This window comes from Aotus nancymaae, unplaced genomic scaffold, assembly GCF_030222135.1.
Source record: "Aotus nancymaae isolate 86718 unplaced genomic scaffold, 86718_ANA_hifiasm-v0.15.2.pri h1tg000019l, whole genome shotgun sequence".
NCBI lineage: Eukaryota > Metazoa > Chordata > Mammalia > Primates > Aotidae > Aotus > Aotus nancymaae.
In genome coordinates, this window is record NW_026988431.1 from 17171755 (window position 1) to 17180997 (window position 9243).

Consider the following 9243-nt stretch of genomic DNA (forward strand, 5'->3'; position numbering starts at 1 on the left):
CTTCAGCTCAGCACAGGCCACCTGAGGAGAGTTTGATTAAGAGAGAGGGAAAAAAAAGTGATGCAGGGAGAGGGGAAAAGCAGGGATACAGGGCCTTTTCACATAGTGAGAGGAGCTGGTAGCTACTACATGTGAGAGATCCATTCTGCAGCTACCTCAAATATCCCTAGAAGCTCATAAGTAGGTCCTAGAATTGCAGAAGTTGGGTTACCTACTGCAGGGAGGCACTGACCTTCAATTTTTTATATTTTAATTTGAAACACTGAAAAAAGGAAAGGACTGCTTCCTCTCCCCACCAACCATCACAAAGTACTAGACCAAATCCACTTGCTCTGCTCCAAGAGAGGAGGTGACTTTAAGTTGTCAGGGAGAGGGAAATTCTATTTGGGCTTATTTTCACTAGTCTTGCCACTGACTCTCAATGTCTCTGAAAAGAGCCAGAAGACCTGAGTCAACAACTTGTCCACTACCGAGTTGCACCATCTGCTTGTTACAGTACATTCCTGGAACTCCTCTGTGTCTGACAAACAGCTAGCACAAGAATCGCTTCTCCCTGACAGTGCTTCTTTTATTGGTGACCTATTGGTCAACAACACAGAGCAACATTGTTTGTTAAACCTCAACAATAACCTCATGATCTTCGATCCCATTTTTTTATGTCAACCTCATAAGCCTCCCTCAGCACCCTGCAAATCAGCAGTAACTGGTATAGAAGGCAGTGGTAGAAAATAGCACAAACACTGTCTGAAAATGATTAACCCACAGAAACTAAAGACACTCAAACTCGTAACAGAAAGATGCCGTCCAGAGCACTGTGGTCATTTCGGCATATTTGACTGAAAAATGGTTAGAGACAGAGAATCTTAATAGATTTAATTTATAACTCAATATTGCAAACAAATATTTTTTGCATGCCACAGCACCATTCAATTTAGATTGAACTGCCCTATGATTACTTAATTAGGACAGTGTTCACTGAAACACTGCCACAGATACACAACTGTCAAAGGAATTTGCCACAGATTGTCAAACCTCCATGACATGAATGGTACAAATCCAGAAGACTGACCATGCAGTAAGTGGCCCTAGCTCTTTAAATGAAAACTGACTTTATTGCCAAATATCATAACCTCCAGGCAAAAGAAAAAAAAATAGTGGCGCTCACCTGGCTAGTCACCCCAGCATGTCACAGGACCCCATGTGAACTTTTGGAGAGAATGTCAAATTAAGAAGAAAGAATCATGAAAACCAAGCAGAAAAAAAATAACAGCTGATATTTACAGGTAATTACTATGTGCTGGGCTTTGTCCTAAGCGATATATCCCCACATCATATTTAATCCTCACAGCAATCCCACGAATCAGATGCTATCCCCATTTTGCAAGTGAGGACATTTAGAGATTATTTAGTTTGTTTTACAGATAAAGATCAAAGTGGTTAAGCAAGACTTGACCATGATCAAATAGCCCAACCCTTGCAGAGGGAGGACCAAACCAGGTCTCTTGACCCTGGTCCAGTGCTCCAAACTCTTGTGAACATGAACTCTATTTTACAAGATGCTCTGGGTTCACAAGGGATATAAAACCATTCCAGGAAGGGTACACTTCTTCCTTTCCAAAGCCATAGTCCACAAGGTAAGGGGGACAACCAGCATCATCTGGCCTGGAAGAGGTGATAACACAGCTGGTCCTTTTCTCATGCTGTCTCTTAAACAAGCAGGGGTGCTGGGAAAGGGTATTCAGACACCTGAGCTTGGACTGAGAAATTGGACGTCACTTGTATTCAGACTCCATGCCATACTGAGAAGTGCAAACTAACAGGAAGCTTCTTGAGAAGTAATTAAATAAAAATCTCATCATAACAGAAACTAGGAAAACAAATAAGAGTCGATAGCTCAAAGAGGATGATGAATTGGAAAGATACTCACCAAACCCAAAACAGAGAGACCTCTGAGGATACATCTGGGTCAAAGGAGCAACAGAGGTTCATTTTAGTTTCATCTGTATTTTATAAAAATTTCCCAGTGTCTGTGGCCTCAGGTATTTGTGTTTAAGTTGTTATTAAAATGAAGCATTATTTTTGATAGGAGAATAAGTAAATAAAAAATGGGAGCAGCACCTACCCACATATAAGCTATTAGGTAACTTTCTATCTGGTATCTGTAGCCCCAAAGTGGGTCAGTGGAAAGCTAGGGTCACCACCACTGTCCACGACAGCCCCAGACCAGGGCTGCTTCCTTTGCCCTGCACCTGGCGGCCAGCGGTCTGCCTTTGGGATATGCTCAAGAGGGCCCACAGAATCTACAGTCAACAATAGTGTAATGTACACTGAAAAATTTGTTAAGAGGATTGATCTCATGTTAAGCATTCTTACTACAATTTTTTTAAAAGAACATGATAAAATACCAGCAGCTCTGTAATGGCACTAATCAAATAGTAATTTCTGTTTCAGAAATTGGTCATTTATTTTGCCTGTCTTTTCTTATGTTCAAATTAGATGAAGTTTAATATACTGTAATATTCAATGTATTCTGTCCTTTTCAATAAATATGGCACGTGTGAAAATAACTAGAACCTTTAAAATGTTAAATAACCTATTTTTTGTGTGTTCTTATGTAACTTACGGGCCCAAGAATTTAAACACAGGAACAGCAAACCTTTATTAAGCTGTTGCCGTTAATAAAGGCCACGTATCACATTTGGCTATAAGAGCAGCCACATTAATTGCTACATTAATTTTCTTCTATTAACTGTAATTGAGAGGAAAGCAAATCTTCCCCAATAAGTGTTGTAATTTGTGACTTAATTTTCAATAAATCTACATCGAGATCATGGGGGAGAAAATGAAATTTTCTTGCTTCTTTTCCCATGTAATATGGTCTTTTTATATAGAATATCCTAACATTTATTAATTTGGATTTGCATCATTTACCAGATCATGCTTAGTTTTGTGTCTTCTGTTTATGTATGTATATAAGTATATGTACATTCATTCATCAAGCCAGCCAGTCAGCATGAGACTCAGAAAATACTTTATATCCAGAGACGCACATTGTTCCTTAAAGAAGCGTCAGGTCTTTGCATTTCTTTATTTTTCCCTTGCTGTAATCATCACTTCTTTTCATATTCTGTCTTTGCATTTGGCATCTACTATTGTATTATTCAGGTATTACAGCTCCTGGATTTCTCATTTTTTTAATGTTTTCACTTGTTTCTTTTTATTTTGTCTATGTTATGAGATCTATCCTCCCATTTAAGCTTTGTAAACATTAATAAGTATTTGTTTAATTTTTATTAAAATAGATTTATGTACATTAAAATCACCAGATTGCTTTAAAAAGAGAGAAAGAGAGATCCCAGGGGCCTCTGTGTACATCAGAGTTAGTTACCTTCTGTCATCTGAGTCTGTCCAGGTGACCACTAAGCTAGCCAGAAGACTCCATGAATTCCTTACTAATCCACCTACATAGATCCATTGAATTGATTCAATTCTAGGTAAGTTTAAAATGAGGTAGGGTGGGGCGGGGGGAAGAAATAAAGGAAATAGGCCTATTTATTGGATGTCACAGATAGAACTGGTAGCAACAACCAGCCCCATGTTCTTCCCTCTTAGTTCCAGCACAGGACATTCCTTCTAAGGTCCTAGCAGGCTCCCTACTGCATGGATGTGGCTGGAGATACAGATCATGACTCTCTTGGACCACAGCTTGACCTCCCTGGACCCCTACAAAGGTTCACTGCCTCTTAGGGAACTTCAAGAGGTCAGTTTGAGTCCCAGAGTATCACCTAAATAGAAACAATATGCCAGCATCAGCAGGCTCTCCCACAGACCCAACCTCCATTTTTTTTTTTTTTTGGTGTCCTCTCTTTTTCCCTTCCACCCAGTACACCATCCAACTCACATTCACACTATTGTCAGACAAGTTATCTTCTCTTTACCAAATGCTGTTCCTCAAGTCTACACATCAAAGCTCAGGCTTTAGTTGTTATTGGCTTAATTATCCCTAAGATCTACTCTAAGAAATAGAGATCTAATAATTATTGGTCCAATATAGACTTATATTGCTTAGATTTATAAAGTTTAATTAAGGCTTGAATTTGAAACATTTTGTGGCCACTAATTTATCTTAATTTATTCCAAGAGGTGTCTTCTAAAACTATATTGTCTCAAGTGCACCACTTTAATGCATTCAATAAAGTCAATTTTATCTTTCCTTATGAAAGATATCATAGGAATTCTTATTGTATGAGTATCTATATATGACAGGTAAATTTCTGTTTGGATTGTGGGTAAGACTGGTAAAGGAGAAAGATTTGGTGGAAAACATGTTCATGATTTTGTAGTTTAAACAACTGTCATTTCCACCTGTAATGGTCAAGAATCCAGTTTTAATTGTTTGTTAATTCAGATCACAACAGCATATAAATGCAGAGAGAGGCAAACATTCACTGTGGTGTGGATCACATGAATGATAATCTTTATAATAGGCTTCGAGACAGTAACAAAGAGTGGTATATAGCAGAAAGATCTGAAGTCATAAATCTAGGTTTATATGGAACTTTGACACTACCTAATCATGTGACATTGAACAGATCACTAAACTATTTTGAATACCAGCTTCTTCACCTGCAAAATGAGAAGAAGAATAATACCTATTTCAGAGTATATTGTGAAAATCCCATGAGATAGCATTTATTAGAAATGTGAAAGTCTATAGAATTAGTATTATGAGAATCATCATTAACACAACTACAACACACAGAAAACCATGGTTCTAGTAAACTGTTTCAGTGCAACTACACTGAATCTGAAAGACTTGGACTTTCCGGAATCTTTTACTGCATGTGGACATACCCAATGAATGCAGATGGGAAAACCAAGACTTTTGTATTTCACATCACTTTTTCTTAGTTGCCTGCTTAAAAACTTCCTACTTTTTACCAAAACAGAGATATAGACAAATGGAACAGAACAGAGGCCTCAGAGGCAAAACAACATATCTACAACCATCCGACCTTTGACAAACCTGACAAAAACAAGCAATGGGGGAAGGATTTCCTGTTTAATAAATGGTGTTGGGAAAACTGGCTAGCCATGTGCAGAAAGCAGAAACTGGACCCCTTCCTGACACCTTACACCAAAATTAACTCCAGATGGATTAAAGACTTAAACATAAGACCTAGCACCATAAAAACCCTCGAAGAAAATCTAGGCAAAACCATTCAGGACATAGGCATAGGCAATGACTTCATGACCAAAACACCAAAAGCATTGGCAACAAAAGCCAAAATAGACAAATGGGACCTAATCAAACTCCACAGCTTCTGACAGCAAAAGAAACAGTCAATAGAGTGAATCAGCAACCAACAGAATGGGAAAAAAATTTCGCAGTCTACCCATCTGACAAAGGGCTGATATCCAGAATTTACAAAGAACTAAAACAGATCTACAAGAAAAAAACAAGCCCATTCAAAAGTGGGCAAAGGATATGAACAGACACTTTACAAAAGAAGACATACATGAGGCCAACAAACACATGAAAAAATGCTCATCATCACTGGTCATTAGAGAAATGCAAATCAAAACTACACTGAGATACCATCTCACGCCAGTTAGAATGGCAATCATTAAAAAATCTGGAGACAACAGATGCTGGAGAGGATGTGAAGAAATAGGAACACTTTTACACTGTTGGTGGGAGTGTAAATTAGTTCAACCATTGTGGAAGACAGTGTGGCGATTCCTCAAGGACCTAGAAATAGAAATTCCATTTGACCCAGCAATCCCATTACTGGGTATATATCCAAAGGATTATAAATCATTCTACTGTAAGGACACATGCACACGAATGTTCATTGCAGCAGAGTTTACAATAGCAAAGACCTGGAACCAACCCAAATGCCCATCGATGATAGACTGGACAAGGAAAATGTGGCACATATACACCATGGAATATTATGCAGCCATCAAAAACGATGAGTTCATGTCCTTTGTAGGGACATGGATGAACCTGGAAACCATCATTCTCAGCAAACTGACACAAGAACAGAAAATCAAACACTGCATGTTCTCACTCATAGGTGGGTGTTAAACAATGAGAACATATGGACACAGGGAGGGGAGCATCACACACTGGGGTCTGTTGGGGGAAATAGGGGAGGGACAGTGGGGAGTGGGGAGTTGGGGAGAGATAGCATGGGGAGAAATGCCAGATATAAGTGAAGAGGAGGAAGGCAGCAAATCACACTGCCACGTGTGTACCTATGCAACAATCTTGCATGCTCTTCACATGTACCCCAAAACCTAAAATGCAATAAAAAATAATTTCCTACTTTTGTTTGAAATAAGCCTACAGGCTCCCTTAAAAATAAATCCACATCTGCCAGGCACAGTGGCTCATGCCTGTAATCTCAGCACTTTGGGAGGCTGAGACAGAAGGATCACTTAAACCCAGGAGTTTATGACCAACCTTGGCAACATAGCAAGATCCCTTCTCTCCAAAAAAAAAAAAAAAGTTTTTAATTGCCCAGGTGTGGTGGTGTGTGCCTGTAGTCCCAGCTACTCAGGAGGCTGAGGTGGGAGGATTACTTGAGCCTAGGAGTTCAAGGCTGCAGTGAGCCATGATTGTGCCACTGCACTCCAGCCTGGCTGTCAATCAATCAATCAATAATAATTAAATAAACCCACATCCCCCAATTTAGCAATAAGGCAAGGGTCTCCACATGAAGTGAGGTGACTAGAACTCACAGCACTAACTCAAGTCCCCCCAAAATTCACCATCCTGACATTGGACCCTCAGCTTCTCCCTTTAGCCCTTTGCTGTGACCATTGAGTCATCTCTTGGTTCCCCTGGAAGCTTTTCTAGAGGAATAGGGATAACTGAAGGAAAATATACTTCATGAAAAACATAGACTAGAAAATCTAGATTATAAGATATGATTAGTTTTCCAGAATCTATAGTCCTAGAGCCATTCCTGGAGGATTCCAGGGAAAGAGAATATGCTTAGACAATTCCTGCCTTTAAACACCTAGCCCCTCAGTTTTTCTCCTTCTTTTTGTCTTAGGTTCACCTGTTCTGAGAGAACTTAAAATAATCAACCCACCATTCACTTATGGCTTACATTTGCTCTGGCAACACAAATCTCCTGGTCTTGAATGGTAAAATCATCTGGATGGGGTACCAGCTGCACCATCTCAGAAGGAGCAGCAGCCTCTCCAGTTTGTCACAGAGCCAACATCTCTCTCTTATTCTATGAGGCTGAGGCCAAGTGTCAGCTGCCATTCATCACTATATGTGTGTTGCTGTTTTACCCATAGTAAAGAGGAAAATGAGATGGAATGTCTCCAACAAAATTAGGAAAACAAAAGATAGACCAAGGAGAGCCTTGCATTTTAAGAACAAACAAAAGCATACTTCTTTGAAAAGCAGAGAGTATGTGCAGTTGTTTAATACACAAAGTGTATCTGTGTTGAAATAATATAGTGTGTAGCCATTTTAATCCTTTACATTACCTTCCTGGCCTCGTAAAGCAATTTGAGTTTGCCAACATTTTTGGAAAGTTCTATGAGCACAGGAGTTGTGTCTATTTCCTTCCCAGTTGTCACTAGAGCCTACAAGAACTGGTACCTAGGAGGTGTTTGATAAATATTTATGGCTGCTATGGTTGCTGTTAACTGCTCCAATATATTTCTGTCCATTTCCCATTTCATCTCCCATAGGGTGTCATTTGGGAAAATTTGAAGTGCTCTCAGCATAGGCTCTAAAACATAGATCCCTATTCCTATTAAATTTAAATTCCTAAAAGACAGGAATCTTATGTGATTGGTTCACTGCTATCTCTAGTTCTGACACATAAAAGATAATCTATAAATATTTGTTGAAGGGCTCAATGGATAATCACAACTTTGCCACTGATTAGCCATAGAACTTTGGGACAGATCCTTAAATGCTGTCCCATGGTCTTCTCTGGGAAATGAGAGTACTATCTTACCCATACAGTGTTATAGGGATAAAATGACAACATGTGTGAAGTTCTGAACTATGGTAGGTGCTCAACAGTTTAGAAAGAGGTGGTAGGATTTGGGTGTTGCTTACTTTCCAACTCCTAGCTCATTGGTGAAGCTGCCTCTGGCCTTGCTAGCTGTTTGTCTAAAGTTTGAAGATAATCTCAGAATCTTTCACCACTGGACAAATGCTGTAGTGGGAGGATGCTGATGTCCTATAGACTCCTCCAAGGTTTGAAGCTGCTCTTCAGTAACCCCTCAGTGGGAAGTCTGTACTAATTAATTGAATCTTCTTTCCTTTCTCTCTCAGTAGGCAAGAGATTATGTGTTTGAACTGTTTCCTGAGACGAATCCTGTCATTAATTAAAAAGGAAATAAATTCTGCAGTTTCCAATGTTTTGACCAGGGTCAGGGAATTCCTGAAGTATCTTTCCTTCAGATCCATTTGCTTTTCCAGTGTCCTTATTAAAAACTTTTAAAATGAAAGTGCCCTTTAACGAAACATACAACTACATTTAGTACTACTAATAATAGTAGCAAATACTTATTACAGGCTATTTTAAGCATTCCAGGCACTTTACATGTATGAACTCATTTAACCCTTACCCATCCTATGAAGGAAGCACTGTTAGGTGCCCTATTTTAAGATGAGGAAACTCTATCAGAGAGACTTTTAACTAGCTAAGCATGATGGAACTGGGATTGAAACCCAGACAACATACTCCATTATAAAGTAGAAAGGGATTCTGGCAAATTTTGTATATTGCCTAACTATGAATTAGCCAGCAAATGTAATACTCCCAGGAAAGCCTGGACATCAATAAGTCAGTCTTCTGTGAGCACCTACTGGGTGTACCAGTAAGATCACAGGGGCTAACAATACAACAGTGATCATAACAGAGTCTATTCTTCAAAGAACTTATACTGGGGGGAGAACAAAAATAAACATGTACCAAATAAGATGATCTCAGATATTAACAAATTCAATGAAAAAGTCACAGTAAGGTAATTATGATAGAAGTGACTGGAGAAAGGGTGCTGTGTTAAGCTAGCGTGGTCGTAGAGGCCTCTTTAAAGGGCGAATATCTGAATTAAGACCTAAATTATGACAGTGAGGCATCCATCCTGGAAGAGTGTTCCAGACAGAGGGGAGATAATTTGGTATGCACAAGCAGTGGGGAGTCTGCAGCAAGGTGAACAAAGGTGAAGGTAGAAGGAGATGTTAGAAAAGTAAGCAAG